Here is a 20,836-nt window from a genome sequence, read left to right as displayed (position 1 = left end):
AATGGTGAATTATTTAGAGTATATGTACAACTAATAAGATAAGATAAACTTTATTGATCTCACAGAGGAAAAATTCACATGTTACGTCAGCTCTTAAAAAACACACAAGATGGGTGCAAGTAGAGGAAAATGTTCATCAAACAGTGTGTGCAAGGATAAGCAATAATAATAATACCTGTAACAGTATGAGACATAAGAAAATGAGGTAGAAATAGAATATATATATATATATACGCCTGTCGGTTGCGTCATTCACCTGTGAGCAGGCTTTGAGTGAGCAGTGGTCCAGCCCCCTCAGCGGATTTTCATTGTCAGGAAAATGGCCGAGCGACTGCTGCTTTGCTGCATCAAAATTTTTTCAGAAACTGTGAGAGACAGCCAGGTGGAAACCATTCGGAAAATTCAGATGGCTTTCGGTGAAGATCTTATGGGCATCACGCAGATTAAGGAGCATTACAGCCGGATTAAAGACAGCCCACAGCGGCTGAGGGTGCGCCGCACTTCAAGCAGCCATCGACAGGCTGAAACGACCAAATCATTTCCAAAGTGAAGGCTGTGTTGATCCGGGATGTCGCCTGACTACCAGAGAAATGGCGAGAGAGGTGGACATAGCACTTTTTCGGCACATTACACTGTTACAGGAGATTTTGTAATGAAAGACATGCGGCGGAATTCGCGCATCAGGACGGAGCCACGTAATGGTGCAGAACAAAAAGCACCTCCGTGATGGAAGTTGCACGGGACATGCCCAGCTCTTCCACCATTCGGAAGATTCAGACGGCTTTGGGTGGCTTTTCAGTCGAGTGAGTATCCGAGAAATTGTCGAAGATCTGGGCATGCCACAACATGTCCTGTGAGACCAGTATGGAGGTGCTTTCGTTCCGCGCCATTAGCGGCTCCGTGGCGAATTCCTCCGCTCCTGTTTTCATGACAAAATTTCCTTTAACAGTGGAATGTGCCGGGAAAGTGCTATGTCCACCTTTTCTGCCATTTCTCTGGTAGTCAGATGACATCCGGGATCAACACAGCATTCAGTTTGGAAATGTCCGCCATTGTGCGCCGTCTTTAAATAGGCTGTAACACTCCTTAATCTGTGTGATACCTATAAAATCGTCCCTGAAAGCCATCTGAATTTTCCGAATGGTGTCCACCTGGCTATCTCTCACAGTTTCTGGAAAAATTTGATGCATTGCTGCTCCAGTTGTTCAGACATTTTCCTCACAATGAAAATCTGACGAGGGGGGAGGACCAGTGCTCACTCAAAGCCTGCTCACAGGCGAATGAAAAAACTCACGCATGCGTACAAAGGTTCAAGCTTGGCTGATGCAATCACACGTGATTCAAATCCATATGGTTTTTGCAAAAAATAAAAAGGTCGGATAGTTTTCTAACAGACCTCGTACATACAAGGTTGGGTAAGATTACTTTGAAAGAATACATGTGGATTACATGTATGTATGTACATACATTTGGAATACTTGTAATCTGAGTACTTTTGGATTACATTTCAAAGTAATCCTACCCTGTTATTGCACATGATTTGTGGACATATTAATATTGCACGTGATTGTAGACATATTATTGCATGTGGTTATTTCCAGTGGTGGGCACACCGATAATCTAATAACCGATAATTATCGAAGATAAAGTTTTCATTATCGGATTTCATTATCGGCATCGGTGTCCTCTGACGCTGAGCTCCGTGTGCCCTCCGCACGCTCCAATGCAGAGGAAGCCAGGGCCAGCGGGGCAAGACCCGGCTGCATTGGAGCAAGAGCTGCAGTGAAGGGACCTGGAAGTTCGCGCAGCAAAGTTGGGGCTTGGAGTCGCGTTACCGCTGCGGATAAGGATCTATATACGCGTACGGATAACCCGTCCAAGTGGATCAGGAGCTCTTGGTTCGGCGCTGGTGCTCTGGACGCGGTCCCTGTGGACTTTACTGCATGTGGGGCTGTGGACTTGTGCACTAAAGACGCATCTGAAGGTCTGCAGGACTTTGATCCAGCTAAACCACGAGATCTGGTAAATTTCACTGTTTGTAAAAATGTTCTCAAGACCGATGTAAATGTAAATGTGAATATAAACAGGAAAATAATCAATCCGGGTATATTGAAAAACAGGAAGTGGGCATTTTTTCAAACAGTCAATCAGGCTAAAATTATATGGGACGCTAAATCTAAACCTAAGGGGATGTTAGGTGGTCACCTAAACATTCGTAGTGTCTTGTCCAAAGTAGATCAAATACACCACCTTTTAGAAAATTCTAATCTGGACTTCCTCTGTTTGTCAGAGACATGGCTGAATAAATATTCACAGTCAGCAGCACTTCATGTCAATGGATACAATATATACAGAAAAGACAGAGAAAATAGGAAAGGTGGGGGTGTAATGATTTATATTAAAGACAACATACAATGCCGTGAAATGGAATGGTTAAGCAAAACAGATTTGGAGTGTCTTGGTGTTGACATTATTTTATCACCACAAATGAGTTAGTCTGTTATTGTGGTCTACCGTCCTCCTTCCTCAGATGTAACTTTTTATGATAAATTTGAGAAGCTTTTAAAGGAATGCAATAATAAGAATGAAATAATTATAATGGGAGATCTAAATCTGGATTGGACTAATCAAAAAATTAGGAAGAATCTTAAAAGAATTGCAGATAAATTTGATTTGCAACAACTAATTAATGGGCCAACAAGAATCACTGCATCAAGTAAAACCCAAATTGACTTAATTTTCAGCAATAGACCAGAGAGAATATCAAAATCTTTCAACATGTTAACTGGTCTTTCTGACCATAACTTGACACTCGTTTCCAGGAAACTCACAAAGCAAAGATTCAACTCAAACTGCAAATCTAATATTTTTGTTGGAATTCCCAAGAGTCAGATGAACAACTTTAAATTAGCTGTAGAACAAATCAGTTGGAATGAAATAAACTCAGACGATTGTCAAACTAATAGTGAAATCTTTACAACAAAACTTGAAGATACAATTAAGAAGTTTAGTGTAAGTATGAAAAACAAAAGGAATAAAAATTCAGTTGCATGGATTACTTCAGAAATAATCAATCTAATGAAGGAAAGAGATATGGCTCTAAAACATGCAGTTAAAACAAAGACAGCAACTGCAAGAAAGATGTTTGTGACTCTCAGAAATAAAATTGTCAAAAGTATAAGAAAAGCTAAAGCAAGCTTTTTCTTAACTTTAATTGAAAAATCAAATGGCAATACTAAAACACTGTGGGATCAATTAAACAAACAGGAAAGAAAACAAAAGCTAATCTCCAATTAGAAGTAAAAATTCAAGATAGGATCACATGTAATGTACAAGAGGTTGCTGTCGCTTCAATAATTTTTTCATAGATTCAGTCAAATCTGTAGCCCAAGGGTTTTCCCATAATGTCACACTGAGCTCTCCAGTTGTAACCGTGGAGCCAGCTTTCACTTTTAAGTGTGTCTCAGAAACTCAGGTGTCACAAATTATCTCTACCCTAAAATCTTCAAGAACAAAAGATAGTTTTGGTATGGATGCTCTAATGCTAAAAGACTTGGCTGCATTTTTAATTAACCCAATTGCAACCATTATTAATCAATCATTTGCACAGGCTCTGTTTCCTAAAATATGGAAGTCTGCTGCTGTAATCCCAGTGTTCAAATCTGGTGATAAGTTTTCAGTTCAAAATTATCGTCCAATTAATATTTTGTCTACGGTGTCAAAGGTCTTGGAGAAAATTGTAGCTGAACAAATGACTCAACACCTCAACACCTCATCATTCAACCTTCATCCGATGCAGTTTGGCTTTAGAGCTAGACACTCCACAGAAACGGCAACTTGCTTTCTCACCGAAAACATAAAATCATTACTTGATAAAAGGTGGGGTTGTTGGAGCTATATTTCTTGATTTCAAAAAGGCCTTTGACACCGTGAACCATGATATTTCATTGATGAAACTGCAACGATTTAATTTTTCTCCTGGGGCGTTAAAATGGGTTGAGTTGTATCTGTCAAATAGGTCACAATCTGTAAGAATTGGTAATTATCACTCAACTTCTCTCTGTGTTAATACAGGAGTGCCCCAGGGCTCAATTTTAGGGCCACTATTATTTTCATTATATATAAATAATCTCCCGTTGGTCTGCCCAAATTTGTTCACTCAAATGTATGCTGATGATTCTGTTCTTTATGTACATGGAAATAATGTACAGCAGGTCTGTGACAAATTAACACAGTCCATGGCTGATGTCACTATATGGCTTGAGGAAAATTGCTTACAACTTAATGTATCAAAAACTGTTGCAATGTTTTTTACACGATCTAAAAGTCTAGTCACTGAACCAAATGTCTATGTGGCAGGGGAAAGGATCAAAGTGGTGTCTGAATATAAATATTTAGGGGTCTGGTTCACATTTAAAACACAGTTTAAAAAGTGTGTCACAAAGTTCAATTTAGCCTCTCTAATTTTCGTTACATACAGCCTCAACTATCTGTACAGGCAGCTAAAGTTTTTATGCATGCAATGATTTTATCACATATTAAATACTGCCTGACTACATGGTCCAATGCAAATGCAACAGTGCTCAAGCCACTAGAGACCCTTTATAAACAAACTATCAAAGTATTGGATAGGAAGCCTCAGCGCTACCACCACTGTGCTATTTTACAAAAATATAAACTTTTAAACTGGCAAAATATGATGAAATATGTAAATTTATGTCTCTTGTTTCAAGTTATAAATGGTCTGTCCTCTCCGCCTCTGGAACAGTTTGTGAATGTAAGGTCTGCTGCTGTTCGTAACACCAGGGGAGCCACTAGAGGAGACTGTGTGGTCCCACTGAGGAGAAGTGCTTTTGGTCAGGCTTCTTTCTCTGTGAGGGCAGCACAAGAGTGGAACACAGTACCTGTGGTCATTAGAGAAATGACCACCTTTAACACATTTAAGGTTAATCTGAGGAAGTGGCTCGTTGACCATCAAACATGTCAGCACCAAATCTCCTGAATATTCTTAGAAAATATATTTAACCTGCATGTTTAATTCTTTTTTTTATATAATGTTTACAAAATTGTATAATAATGTGAAGTGTTTTATGTATGTATTTTAACTAACATTTATTTTTAGGCAGATGAAAAATAGCCGCTAAGGCTAATTCTGGTGCATTTACAGAAATGTTCATTAATGTACATTGTCCCTGTCAAATAAACTAATAAATAAATAAGATTATATTTTCAGATAACTTTGAAAACCAGTATCGGACTAATGATCTTCCGATAAATTTTTGTCCAATAATTTTTAGACCGTTAACGTAGTAAACAGAGGTGAACACGTGTAATTCTACTCTCTGCAAACAGAGAAGAGCTACTTCTAAGAGAAACCACTGTAGCCAATATCACCCAAGTCATCCAGAGGCATACATTTTTAACTTATGGTTCAAATTTTAACCAAACTTATTTCAGACAAGTTATTTAAATTAACGTCACTTCTGAAGTTTTATAAAGTGAAAATATCAGATATATGTTTTAGTTTTAAAGTAATGCGCTAATTTTTAAGGTTTTAGTGTGGGCATGCTGTGCCCAGCAGTGCATTGTGGGTGATAGGGTAATCTCAGTACGTTCACGACAGGAGAATGCATTTGAGACACTCTGATCAGGACAACAGCATTAAACTCTAGTGCCTAAAACTCTTGTGAATATATTCTCTGGGTTTATAGATGTTTTTGTGTTTGCTTTTATTAAATTCCACGCATCTTAAACATAGCAAGTAGCAACACAGATTATCTGGAATTTTGTTTTGGCAAGTTTTCAAGGTCACTACTGCCATCTACTGGCCAGTAGTGTTCATGGCAGTGCTCAGACTGAAGGTTTGATTATCATCTGACCATACAATCAGCGATCAGGAGGTGGTTGTGAGATGTTAAACGCAGCTCGTTACTCCATGTATACTAAACGATGCAGGACATGCGATTAACCTGAAACTCGGTGCGATCCAAAAAATTCTCACACGAATGAAAAACCAGCTGAAGAAGGGCCAAAACTCGCACTGGCACCAGTAGTTGCCAGTGTCCTATTTATTTTGACACTGGTTATATCAGACGGTTATCTAATTACAACTTGGCTTTTTTTTTTTTTTCTGAAAATGCCTTTTTTTTACAGATTAAAAAAATGGCATATTTTACAAAAGCACATTCATCTGTAAACACCAACACACGACACACCTCACCTTAACGTGCACAATTTACCCAGAATGCCATCTGTCTGTGTTTGTTACAAAACTTCAGAATTAGTGCATTATTCAACATTAAAAGATATGTGTTATATCTTAACTTTGCACAAATGACAGAATTTACATTAATGGAGTTATTCTATCAGTATTCATTTTATTTACACCAAACCATAACTCAGCACTACTTTATTTTCCAAGACCTCCGCCTGATGGCAGCATTGTGATTGATTAGAGTTGAATTTTCTGGCTCTTCTCAGTTGCATTTCTGCTGGAAGCCATGTAGTAAACAGGAGCTTCCAGCAGGGGGCAGGACGCTGAAAGACAGAAGTGCTGACTAATTGTTTAGGTCTGTTGTCGCCTTTGATGCTTCCAGAAGCGATCGTGGTGTTAAAACTCAAAATCAGCTTGTTAGCTGCAACTATACCGGAGACAATACTGGAATTTATCAGTTATTGGTTATCTGTAACTTCTGATACATTTTTGGGTGGTTTATCGTTTAATCTTTATCAAAGATAACTTTTCAGTTATCTGATTATCTGTTATCGAAGTTAATTTTTTGGTTATCTGTGCCTACCACTGGTTATTTCACAGTGTTATTGTACAGTCTGACAGCAGCAGGGAGGAACGACCTGCAGTATCATTCCTTCTTGCACTGAGGGTGCCTCAGCCTGTCACTGAACGAGCTGTTCAGCTCTACTACAGTCCAGTGCAGAGGGTGAGAGGAGTTGTCCAAGAGCTAACACCCTCCTCTCAACCACCTCCTCCAGAGACTGCAGAGGACAGCCCAGTACAGAGCTGGATTTCCTGACCAGCTTGATCAGCCTCTTTCTCTCCCACTCTGTGCTGCCCGGGGCCCAACAGACGACAGCACAGAGGAGAGCTGAGGCTACAACAGAGTTGTAGAAGGTCTTAAGCAGAGGCCTGCTCACTCCAAAGGATCTCAGTCTCCTCAGGAGGTGGAGGCAACTCTGGCCTTTTTTGTACAGTATATATAGACAATATAGGATAATATAGACATAAGGTAAAATAAAATAAAATGTGGACCAAGTAAAATGTAAAACAAGAATTATATACAACTGTGGAATCATATTGCACAGGAATATTGCACATGGTTTACAGATATTGCACAAGAAACCTGAAGGTGCGGATTAGAGTGATTTGTTATTGTTCAGTGCAGTAATCGCTCTGGGGAGAAAGCTGTCCCTGAGTCTGTTGGTCCTAGTTTTGATTGACCTATACCGTCGGCCGGAGGGTAGTAGGTCAAACAGGTGGTTGCTAGGGTGGGATGTGTCTTTGCTGATGCTGGCAGCTCTGTTGAGGTAGCGAAAGCTGGCGATGTCCTCCAGGCTGGACAGAGAGCAGCCAGTGATCCCCTGGGCCGTTTTGATCACCCTCTGCAGCACGCTCCTGTCTGCTGCTGAGCACCCCCCCCCCCCCCCGTACCACGCTGTGATGCAGTACGTCAGGATGCTCTCGATGGTGGCTCTGTAGAACAACACCAGCAGCTTCTCCTCCAGATTGTTTCTCCTGAGCACCCTCAGGAAGTGGAGTCACTGCTGGGCTTTCTTCACCACCACTGTGGTGTTGGCAGTCCAGGAGAGGCTGTCAGAGAGCTGCATTCCCAGGAACCTGATCGAGCTGACTCTTTCCACACAGTCCCCTTGGATGTAGAGCGGGGCTGGGTCAGCCCTGTTCTTCCTGAAGTCCAGGATTATTTCTTTTGTTTTTGTGGTGTTCAGCCGCAGGTTGTTATCTGAACACCACGCTGTCAGTTGATTTACCTTGTCTCTGTAATCAGACTCATCCCCCCAAGATGAGCCCGTTCATGGTGGTATAATCTGCAAACTTTATGATGGTGTTTGTGGGATGGGTCAGAGAGCAGTCGTGCGTGTAACGGGGGGAACAGGAGGGGGCTCAGTACACAGCCATGAAGGGAACTGGTGCTGAGTGTGATGGTGGAGGAAAGGTGGGGGCCAGTTTTCACGGACTGTGGGCGGTTTGTGAGGAAGTCCTTGATCCACTGGCAGATGGGGGTGGAGATGCCCAGATGTGTCAGTTTCTGGACCAGGATCTCCGGGATGATGTGGGTGAAGGCTGAGCTGAAGTCAAATCAAATCAATTTTATTTATATAGCGCCAAATCACAACAAACAGTTGACCCAAGGCGCTTTATATTGTAAGGCAAAGCCATACAATAATTACGGAAAAACCCCAATGGTCAAAATGACCCCCTGTGAGCAAGCACTTGGCGACAGTGGGAAGGAAAAACTCCCTTTTAACAGGAAGAAACCTCCAGCAGAACCAGGCTCAGGGAGGGGCAGTCTTCTGCTGGGACTGGTTGGGGCTGAGGGGAGAGAACCAGGAAAAAGACATGCTGTGGAGGGGAGCAGAGATCAATCACTAATGATTAAATGCAGAGTGGTGCATACAGAGCAAAAAGAGAAGGAAACACTCAGTGCATCATGGGAACCCCCCAGCAGTCTAAGTCTATAGCAGCAGAACTAAGGGATGGTTCAGGGTCACCTGATCCAGCCCTAACTATAAGCTTTAGCAAAAAGGAAAGTTTTAAGCCTAATCTTAAAAGTAAAGAGGGTGTCTGTCTCCCTGATCCGAATTGGGAGCTGGTTCCAGAGGAGAGGAGCCTGAAAGCTGAAGGCTCTGCCTCCCATTCTACTCTTACAAACTCTAGGAACTACAAGTAAGCCTGCAGTCTGACAGCGAAGCGTTCTATTGGGGTGATATGGTACTATGAGGTCCCTAAGATAAGATGGGACCTGATTATTCAAAACCTTATAAGTAAGAAGAAGAATTTTAAATTCTATTCTAGAATTAACAGGAAGCCAATGAAGAGAGGCCAAATATCAAATCAAAAAAGTCCCGGAAGAGCATCCTCACATAGCTCCCCTTTTGCTCTAGGTGCCTCAGTGCGGTGTGGAGAGCTGTGGTGATAGCATCCTCTGTGGAGCGGTTTGCCCTGTAAGGAACCCGGTGGGGGTCCAGAGTGGGAGGCAGACAGGCTCTGATGTGCTGAGAGACCAGTCTTTCTCTTCTTTCTTTTCTTTTCTTTTAAATCTTATATAGCGCCAAATCACAACAAACAGTTGCCCCAAGGCGCTCCATATTGTAAGGCAAGGCCATACAATAATTATGAAAAACGGCAACGGTCAAAACGACCCCCTATGAGCAAGCACTTGGCCACAGTGGGAAGGAAAAACTCCCTTTTAACAGGAAGAAACCTCCAGCAGAACCAGGCTCAGGGAGGGGCAGTCTTCTGCTGAGACTGGTTGGGGCTGAGGGAAAGAACCAGGAAAAAGACATGCCGTGAAGGGGGACAGAGATCGATCACTAATGATTAAATGCAGAGTGATGCATACGGAGCAAAAAGAGAAAGAAACAGTGCATCATGGGAACCCCCCCACAGTCTACGTCTAAAGCAGCATAACCAAGGGATGGTCCAGGGTCACCCGATCCAGCCCTAACTATAAGCCTTAGCGAAAAGGAAAGTTTTAAGCCTAATCTTAAAAGTAGAGAGGGTGTCTGTCTCCCTGATCTGAATTGGGAGCTGGTTCCACAGGAGAGGAGCCTGAAAGCTGAAGGCTCTGCCTCCCATTCTACTCTTACAAACCCTAGGAACTACAAGTAAGCCCGCAGTCTGAGAGCGAAGCGCTCTAATGGGGTGATATGGTACTACGAGGTCCCTAAGATAAGATGGGACCTGATTATTCAAAACCTTATAAGTAAGAAGAAGAATTTTAAATTCTATTCTAGAATTAACAGGAAGCCAATGAAGAGAGGCCAACACGGGTGAGATATGCTCTCTCCTGCTAGTCCCCGTCAGTACTCTAGCTGCAGCATTCTGAACCAACTGAAGGCTTTTTAGGGAACTTTTAGGACAACCTGATAATAATGAATTACAATAGTCCAGCCTAGAGGAAATAAGTGCATGAATTAGTTTTTCAGCATCACTCTGAGACAAGACCTTTCTGATTTTAGAGATATTGCGTAAATGCAAAAAGGCAGTCCTACATATTTGTTTAATATGCGCTTTGAATGACATATCCTGATCAAAAATGACTCCAAGATTTCTCACAGTATTACTAGAGGTCAGGGAAATGCCATCCAGAGTAACGATCTGGTTAGACACCATGGTTCTAAGATTTGTGGGGCCAAGTACAATAACTTCAGTTTTATCTGAGTTTAAAAGCAGGAAATTAGAGGTCATCCATGTCTTTATGTCTGTAAGACAATCCTGCAGTTTAGCTAATTGGTGTGTATCCTCTGCCTTCATGGATAGATAAAGCTGGGTATCATCTGCGTAACAATGAAAATTTAAGCAATACCGTCTAATAATACTGCCTAAGGGAAGCATGTATAAAGTGAATAAAATTGGTCCTAGCACAGAACCTTGTGGAACTCCATAATTAACGTTAGTCTGTGAAGAAAATTCCCCATTTACATGAACAAACTGTAATCTATTAGACAAATATGATTCAAACCACCGCAGCGCAGTGCCTTTAATACCTATGACATGCTCTAATCTCTGTAATAAAATTTTATGGTCAACAGTATCAAAAGCAGCACTGAGGTCCAACAGAACAAGCACAGAGATAAGTCCACTGTCCGAAGCCATAAGAAGATCATTTGTAACCTTCACTAATGCTGTTTCCGTACTATGATGAATTCTAAAACCTGACTGAAACTCTTCAAATAGACCATTCCTCTGCAGGTGATCAGTTAGCTGTTTTACAACTACCCTCTCAAGAATCTTTGAGAGAAAAGGAAGGTTGGAGATTGGCCTATAATTAGCTAAGATAGCTGGGTCAAGTGATGGCTTTTTAAGTAATGGTTTAATTATTGCCACCTTAAAGGCCTGTGGTACATAACCAACTAACAAAGATAGATTGATCATATTTAAGATTGAAGCATTAAATAATGGTAGGACTTCCTTGAGCAGCCTGGCAGGAATGGGGTCTAATAAGCATGTTGATGGTTTGGATGAAGTAACTAATGAAAATAACTCAGACAGAACAATCGGAGAGAAAGAGTCTAACCAAATACCGGCATCACTGAAAGCAGCCAAAGATAACGATACATCTTTGGGATGGTTATGAGTAATTTTTTCTCTAATAGTCAAAATTTTGTTAGCAAAGAAAGTCATGAAGTCATTACTAGTTAAAGTTAATGGAATACTCAGCTCAATAGAGCTCTGACTCTTTGTCAGCCTGGCTACAGTGCTGAAAAGAAACCTGGGGTTGTTCTTATTTTCTTCAATTAGTGATGAGTAGAAAGATGTCCTAGCTTTACGGAGGGCTTTTTTATAGAGCAACAGACTCTTTTTCCAGGCTAAGTGAAGATCTTCTAAATTAGTGAGACGCCATTTCCTCTCCAACTTACGGGTTATCTGCTTTAAGCTACGAGTTTGTGAGTTATACCACGGAGTCAGACACTTCTGATTTAAAGCTCTCTTTTTCAGAGGAGCTACAGCATCCAAAGTTGTCTTCAATGAGGATGTAAAACTATTGACGAGATACTCTAACTCCCTTACAGAGTTTAGGTAGCTACTCTGCTCTGTGTTGGTATATGACATTAGAGAACATAAAGAAGGAATCATATCCTTAAACCTAGTTACAGCGCTTTCTGAAAGACTTCTAGTGTAATGAAACTTATTCCCCACTGCAGGGTAGTCCATCAGGGTAAATGTAAATGTTATTAAAAAATGATCAGACAGAAGGGAGTTTTCAGGGAATACTGTTAAGTCTTCTATTTCCATACCATAAGTCAGAACAAGATCTAAAATATGATTAAAGTGGTGGGTGGACTCATTTACTTTTTGAGCAAAGCCGATAGAGTCTAATAATAGATTAAATGCAGTGTTGAGGCTGTCATTCTCAGCATCTGTGTGGATGTTAAAATCGCCCACTATAATTATCTTATCTGAGCTAAGCACTAAGTCAGACAAAAGGTCTGAAAATTCACAGAGAAACTCACAGTAACGACCAGGTGGACGATAGATAATAACAAATAAAACTGGTTTTTGGGACTTCCAATTTGGATGGACAAGACTAAGAGACAAGCTTTCAAATGAATTAAAGCTCTGTCTAGGTTTTTGATTAATTAATAAGCTGGAATGGACGATTGCTGCTAATCCTCCGCCCCGGCCCGTGCTACGAGCATTCTGACAGTTAGTGTGACTCGGGGGTGTTGACTCATTTAAACTAACATATTCATCCTGCTGTAACCAGGTTTCTGTTAGGCAGAATAAATCAATACGTTGATCAATTATTATATCATTTACCAACAGGGACTTAGAAGAGAGAGACCTAATGTTTAATAGACCACATTTAACTGTTTTAGTCTGTGGTGCAATTGAAGGTGCTATATTATTTTTTCTTTTTGAATTTTTATGCTTAAATAGATTTTTGCTGGTTATTGGTGGTCTGGGAGCAGGCACCGTCTCTACGGGGATGGGGTAATGAGGGGATGGCAGGGGGAGAGAAGCTGCAGAGAGGTGTATAAGACCACAGCTCTGCCTCCTGGTCCCAACGCTGGACAGTCACAGTTTGGAGGATCCAAGAAAATTGGCCAGATTTCTAGAAATGAGAGCTGCTCCATCTAAAGTGGGATGGATGCCGTCTCTCCTAACAAGACCAGGTTTTCCCCAGAAGCTTTGCCAATTATCAATGAAGCCCACCTCATTTTTTGGACACCACTCAGACAGCCAGCAATTCAAGGAGAACATGCAGCTAAACATGTCACTCCCGGTCTGATTGGGGAGGGGCCCAGAGAAAACAACAAAGCACTTCATGACCACAAGCGTAAGTGCAACAGGCCTGTAGTCATTTATGCTCTCCACTGCTGACTTCTTTGGGACTGGAATGATGGTGGAAGATTTGAGGCAGAGTGGGACGATGGCCTGTGACAGGGACAGGTTGAAGATTTCCGGGTACACCATCGTGGCCGACCACCTTCCTGGGGTTCACTGCCTTCAGCACAAGTGTTAGCGTGCTAGTGCTGGAGGGTGGTGGGTGTGGAGTTGCTGCTGGTCTGTCTGCTTCAAAGCGGGCAAAGAAGCGGTTCAGCTCCTCTGCCAGCGAGGCGTCAGACCTAGCATTTCCTGGGTTGCTGCTTCTGTAGTTGGATATATGATTTATTCCCTGCCACATCCTTCTGGGGTCATTTACAGCGAAGTGGTCCTCTATCTTTTCCTTGTAGGCAGCCTTGGCCTCTCTGATGCCTCTTTTCAGATCAGACCTGGCTGCGCTGTACAGGGCCCTGTCCCGATTTAAAGGCGGTGTTGTGCCTTTTTAATAGGGACTAGACTGCGCTGTTCATCCAGGGCTTCTGGTTTGGAAAAACCCTGACCCTTTTGTTGACGGTGACAGTGTCAACACAGTTCTTAATGTAAGAGAGTACGGTGTCAGTGTACTCCTGCAGGTTGTGGCTGGAAAATAAATCCCATACAGTTCGTGAGAAGCAGTCCTGTAGCTGGGAGAGCACTCCCTCAGGCCAGGTTTGGATTGTCTTTCGTTGTGGCTTTGTTCGCCTCAGCAGGGGGGTGTAGGTGGGGGTGAGGGACAGGCAGAGATGGTCGGATCCAGCAAGATGGGGGAGGGGAGTGACTTTGTACGCATGTTTTGAGTAAACATGGTCTAAAGTATTTTCCCCTCTGGTGGCACACTTCATGTACTGGACGAACTTAGGGAGCACAGTCTTTAAACACGCTTGGTTGAAGTCACCAGCAACAATACAAACGCCATCCGGGTGGGCCAGCTGCTGTTTATTTACACAGGCAAGCAAGAGGCTAAGGGCCGTGCTAACGTTAGCATCGGGTGGGATGTAAACAGCAAACACGACGACTACTGTGAACTGCCTTGGGAGATAAAAAGGTCTGCACGAGACTGCCAGCACCTCTAAATCAGGAGAACAGTGAGAATCAGTGACCCTGCTGCTGCAGCACCACTCGCAGTTCACATAAACACAGAGCCCTCCACCTCTGCACTTACCCCAATCACTGGTTCTGTCCTGCCAGTGTAGCTTGCGGCCTGCTAGCTCGACTGCAGCGTCGGGGAAAGTGGGTGAAGCCACGTCTCCGTGATGAAAATAATGCTGCAGTTCCGCACAAAGTTGTTTGTGGCCATCTGTAGCTCCAATTCATCCATTTTGTGGGTGATGGATCTGGCGTTTGAGAGGAAGAGGCTCGGTAATGCTATCAGGGGTGCCCAAAACTCTCTCTCTCTCTCTCTCTCTATATATATATATATATATTGCTGCAGCGATCTGTGGTATTGGGCCTAAACTCCTGCAGGATGAGATTTTCTTGGTACTGATAATCTTTGCTTCAGTCTGGAAGACAGGCATAATCTCTACTGCCTGGAAGTGTAAATACATATTAAAAAAAAAAAAAAAAAAAAAAAAAAAAAAAAAAAAGGAAGGAAATTAATTTGAAACCTTGATTATCCTTGGATAATTGCTTAGCCACAATACTTGAGTATATTGACTCAGCTCAGTCCAGTATTTGTTTCCTGCTTCCAACATTTAAAATTAATATGCATCATTACAAAATTACTTTACCCAAAAATGTCTTGTACCTTTAATCCATGAGCTAATCCCATATCAACACAATATCATGTTAGTCAGTACAATGTGTCCCCACATTTCGTTCATTTCTACATTTGTGAAACACACACACACACATAAAGACATTATTTACTTTTTTAAATCCAGTCTTTTTTCCATCATTCTACAAAAACCTGAAGACTTTCATGTATTTTGATGAATTCGAAGCATAACACAATTACACTGCTGCCAAATCAATATTCTCTAACAAACTCAATATCTTAAAATATTAAACAATGATATGCTGTTTCCTATGACACTGGAAATCAAAATATGACATGGTGTGTGTACATGTTAAAGTAATAAATAAACTGGAATATAGTCCCAACGTTTCCGTTTGTATGCCTTGTCAAAAATGAATTACAATCATCCATATTATTTTAGTACAATCCTTTAAAGATCAGATTAATGCATATTTATATTCAATCACTAGTTATATTTTTATTCTTCATGTGTTTCAAGTGGATGTTTCTTCTCAGATTAATAATACCTATAATATTGCCATTACTGCTACATTTTGCAAAGTAAAGTGTTTTACTGTTCAGTCAGTTCCCTTGAAGTCTTATCCTGAGTCATGCACTATAGAAAACATTTGTATGTTTGTTTGTTGTTTGCAGTGGTGGGCACAGCTAAACAAAAAGTTAGCTTTGATAACAGATAATCAGCTAACTGAAAAGATAAGAAAGCCTTTATTCATCCCTCAATGGGGAAATTTCAGTGTTACATAGCATCATAGAACAGTAGGAATAGACAGAAGGGCATGCAATAAAACAAACAAGTTTTATTGCAAGTTTTTTATTGCAAGCATCTTTTATGAAGCTAAACCGATAAACCACCCAAAAAATTATCGGAAGCTATAGCTAACCGATAACTTTCAGTATTGTCTCCGGTACACTTGCAACTAACAAGGTGAATCGCTTCTTGTAGCGACGACAGACCCAAACAATGAGTCAGCACTTCGGTCTTTGAGCGTCCTGCCCACTGCTGAAAGCTCCTGTTTACTACATAGTTTGTAGCAGTGAAGCAGCTGAGAGGATCAGCAAAGCTCAACTCTCTACTCAATAGCAGTGGCACTGTGAGGCAGTGGTCTTGGAAAATAAAGCAGTGCTGACTTATGGTTTTGAAGTGTAAATAAAATGAATATGAGTGAAGCTCACTCATGGTACAGGGTGTCCTAAACAGGAAGAGCCAATTTTCAAATTAACAGTAAAACAGGAAATGTTCAAATTTAAACACTTCTTGGATTGACAGACAAGAGCCCATGGAATCTCGCGGGAACTCAGTGGCAAGCTCACACTCAAACAGGAAGTACCAGTTTATCAGTCACAGTGAAACAGGAAATGTTCACATGTCAAACATTTCCTGGCATGGGTGGAGCTAGATTGGAGGCCGGGGTTTCAGTGGAGTTTCCTGAAATCTGATTGGACACACATGATTGATATGTCACGGCACTGCACGTCTGGTTGAAAGACCTGCATTTTCAAATCAGTGAGTCACATTGACTGCTAGGTTCCTCCTGTCCAGTAGTTGGTGCTGTGTACCACAGAAAAGTTCTAATCCATCTTAATAGAAGAAGAAAAATGCTTGCTCCAGATTTGAACTGAACACATTGTTTGAACTATGGACTTCTAATCACATCAAACTTATATTGGTGAGTAAAGAACCGTATTTTATGCCAGAAATGAGGTCCAGGTTGTTAAAAGCAGCATTTCTCCTTTAATTCGGGTTGTCTTATATACACGTTTAAGCTAACAGACAGCAGCTGGTTCATGCTCTGTTGGCTTATTAGAGCAGCAGATAACTGAAACAATCCTTCAAATGGTGATACAAGCATCAAATTCTGCACAAATACAGATGGAGCAACTTTAACTTTTGACCCATTTACAAACTGAAACTGACCTTTGTCACCATTTTTTTTGCATTTACGCAATATCTCTAAAATCAGAAAGGTCTTGTCTCAGAGTGATGCTGAAAAACTAATTCATGCATTTATTTCCTCTAGGCTGGACTATTGTAATTCATTATTATCAGGTTGTCCTAAAAGTTCCCTAAAAAGCCTTCAGTTAATTCAAAATGCTGCAGCTAGAGTACTGACGGGGACTAGAAGGAGAGAGCATATCTCACCCATATTGGCCTCTCTTCATTGGCTTCCTGTTAATTCTAGAATAGAATTTAAAATTCTTCTTCTTACTTATAAGGTTTTGAATAATCAGGTCCCATCTTATCTTAGGGACCTCGTAGTACCATATCACCCCAATAGACTGCAATAGACTACTTGTAGTTCCTAGGGTTTGTAAGAGTAGAATGGGAGGCAGAGCCTTCAGCTTTCAGGCTCCTCTCCTGTGGAACCAGCTCCCAATTCAGATCAGGGAGACAGATACCCTCTCTACTTTTAAGATTAGGCTTAAAACTTTCCTTTTTGCTAAAGCTTATAGTTAGGGCTGGATCAGGTGACCCTGAACCATCCCTTAGTTATGCTGCTATAGACATAGACTGCTGGGGGGTTCCCATGATGCACTGTTTCTTTCTCTTTTTGCTCTGTATGCACCACTCTGCATTTAATCATTAGTGATCGATCTCTGCTCCCCTCCACAGCATGTCTTTTTCCTGGTTCTCTCCCTCAGCCCCAACCAGTCCCAGCAGAAGACTGCCCCTCCCTGAGCCTGGTTCTGCTGGAGGTTTCTTCCTGTTAAAAGGGAGTTTTTCCTTCCCACTGTAGCCAAGTGCTTGCTCACAGGGGGTCGTTTTGACCGTTGGGGTTTTACATAATTATTGTATGGCCTTGCCTTACAATATAAAGCGCCTTGGGGCAACTGTTTGTTGTGATTTGGCGCTATATAAAAAAATTGATTGATTGATTGATTGATTCTTGCTGCTTTTACCTCATAACTCCATAGCATTCAGTCACAGATTGTTCAAACTATACCTTTTTTTGGAATCTTTATGATCAGGCAAATAATGCGGTGTAGTTTTCTATATGATTGGAGCATCTTTTAATTTAGACCAAGGGTGGGCAACTTGTTCCAGAAAGGGCCAAGAGGGAGCAGGTTTTCTTTGCAGCCACTGATCCCACTAGGTGATTTCACTGATTAACTGATTCCATCTGGTCAAAGTGATATTAATCAGTGAAATCACCTGGTGGAGTCAGTGGCTGCAAAGAAAACCTGCACCCTACTTGGCCCTTTCTGGAACAAGTTGCCCACCCCGATTTATACCCCTGTGTAATTCTTCAGTTGACCCCTACCTGGCTGCCTCTTGAAAATTCAAGTGGCCAATCAGTTTTAAAAGAGTTAATGTCTATGGATTGTTTGTGCCAAATTTGATGTTTGTATGACCATTTGCAGGATTCCACTCTAAATATTCTCTTATCTGCTGCACTATATATGAGATGTAAGATGCTGCACCTCATTGTTTCTCAGTTGTCCTCAAAAGTATTGGAACACTTGGTATTTCACACATTTTAATTTGTTTATTCCATTTCAAATATATTTTTTTTTCTAAAATTATCTTCCTTAATTCAAACTGAAAGCAAATCTCTACAACTTGATATAAATGAATTAAAAATCTAAAATCCATTTTCCTGATGAAGTGGTGTAGAGGAGGATTTTCTTCAAAAGAAGACCTGAAAGTTCAGCTACAATTTGACAGAAAGTACATTTGAGATGAAAGCCTAGATTTGAAGTTTTGGTGAAAGAAACTTTTGTATTTCTTCATAATTGATGTAAATAAAGTCCAAGACATATTCAGTGACTTGGAAATGTTCATGTTTCCATCCCCTGACTTGTCTAAAAAAAAACTGGCAATAAAATTGATTATTTACAGGTTTTATCATGTTTTAGAGATTTGCTTTCAGTTTGAGTAAGATAATATTAGAAATATGTTTTCTTAATTGTTTTGTATTTCCTGTATTTAAAATGGAATAAACAAATTAAAATGTGTGAAATTCCAAGTGTTCCAGTACTTTTGGAGGGTACAGTATCCTAACCTTATGATGAGTGCAAAATGAGTGTGGGATTATTACTGTTTGGTTTAAGAAGGTTTAATTTTCACTGTTGCTGCACTTTGTGTCAAATCATAGTCATATTGTATATCATATTGATATGAAAATTCAGTAAGGTATATCTTCTATTATACATTCCAAATCTAAGGTGGAACTCTACTAGTGTTTACTAAGGTACAACTAAATATCTTAAAAAAAAAAAAAGAGAGAGTAGAGCCACTTAGGTGCCTGGTCTTGAGAACCAGGGATGGTAGGTTGAAAAGCTTTTTTATCCCATGGGAACTCTCCCTACACACCTAAGCAGCTCTAGAATATGGACAGCAGGTATATAAGTGACATTTACATAACAATTTATATGACAATATTGAGATACGATAATTTGGCCATATTGTACAGCCCTACTGTCAACTAGCTGAAAACTTTGAATATTAATTTACATCTACAGTAAAAAATGCTTAAAGTGGCGGGGGGTAAGAGGGCTGTAATTAGGGGGGTCAGCTGAAAAGCAAAAAAAGAAAAATGCTTAAAAAGGTGGAGGTATGGGGGGCAGAGCCCCTCCAGAAGCTGAAAGGCAAAATAAGGAAAATGCTTAAAAAGGCGGGGGGGTCTGGGGAGCTCCGCCCCCACCCCCCCAGAAACTAAAAGGTTTTAGTCATGCTCATGCTCCAAGAACCATTTTACTGAAAATAGACTGAAGGACATAAAGGACATGGTTAGATGGCGAGGAACTTTTCCAAGTATATGATAGGCAAATAAAGAAAACTGCTTAAAAAGGCGGGGGTTTGGGCTCCGCCCCCCCCACCAGAAGCTGAAAGGTTTTTGCCATGCTAATGCTCCCCTGAAGCATTTACTCAAAATAAAGTCTGAAGAACCTAAATGACATGGTGAGATGCTGACGTGCTTCGCTCATTCATGTCTGTGACATATGCATATTACAGACAGAATAACTCCATTAATGTCAATTCTGTCATTTGTACAAAGTTAAAATATAACATATATCCATCCATCCATCTTCTACCGCTTAGTCCAATTAAGGGAGGCGGGGGGCTGGAGCCTATCCCAGCAGTCATAGAGCATGAGGCAGGGTACACCCACGACAGGAAGCTAGTCTGTCGCAGGGCCACAAACAGACAAACAAGCACAGACACACACACACACACACACACCTACGGACAATTTAAAGACTCCAATCCACCTTGGAAGTGGGAGGAAACCGGAGCACCCGGAGGAAACCCACGCACACACAGGGAGAACATGCAAACTCCACACAGAAAGGCCATGGGAATTGAACCCATGACCTCCTCACTGTGAGGCAACAGTGCTAACCACGAAGCCACCGTGCTGCCCTATAACATATATCTTTTAATTTTAAATAATACACTAATTCTGAAGTTTTGCAACAAGCACAGACAGATGCCAAAGGGATTATGGGTAAATGAGCCTCCGCAAACACTGATTGGTTGACTCATTCATTCTATGTAAAAACCAACACATTAATGTGAGGTGTGTGTGTTGGTGCTTACATGTAAATGTGGTTTTGTAAAATATGCCATTTTTTTATTTGTAAAAAAAAAAAAAAAAAAAAACATAAGCCAAAAGCAAAAAAGTTGATTTGACAACCGTCTGATATAACAGAGGTCAAAATAAATAGAACACTGCCATCTAATGGTACCCAGATGCTTAGTACTTAGGGCGAATACTGCCATGAACACTAATGGCCAGTAGATGGCAGTAGAGACCCTGAAAACTTGCAGTTTTCATATGGATAATTTATTATTCCAAAAAATAATCTGTCCGTGTCTGCTACTGTTTAAGATGCATGGAATTTAATAAACGCAAACCAAACTTCAGACATCTTATATATATTACTCTGGAACAAAGAGGACAGTCGGTGCCTGACAAAAGCAAGACGTTAAAGAACATGAAGCACTGCCGCTCACAATGATTCCAATTGAAAATAATGGATTAGCAACCTGAGCTTTTTCTGGCATTTTTACA

The sequence above is a fragment of the Thalassophryne amazonica genome, chromosome 6 (genome assembly GCF_902500255.1).
Source record: "Thalassophryne amazonica chromosome 6, fThaAma1.1, whole genome shotgun sequence".
NCBI lineage: Eukaryota > Metazoa > Chordata > Actinopteri > Batrachoidiformes > Batrachoididae > Thalassophryne > Thalassophryne amazonica.
This window is presented reverse-complemented; position numbering follows the sequence as displayed.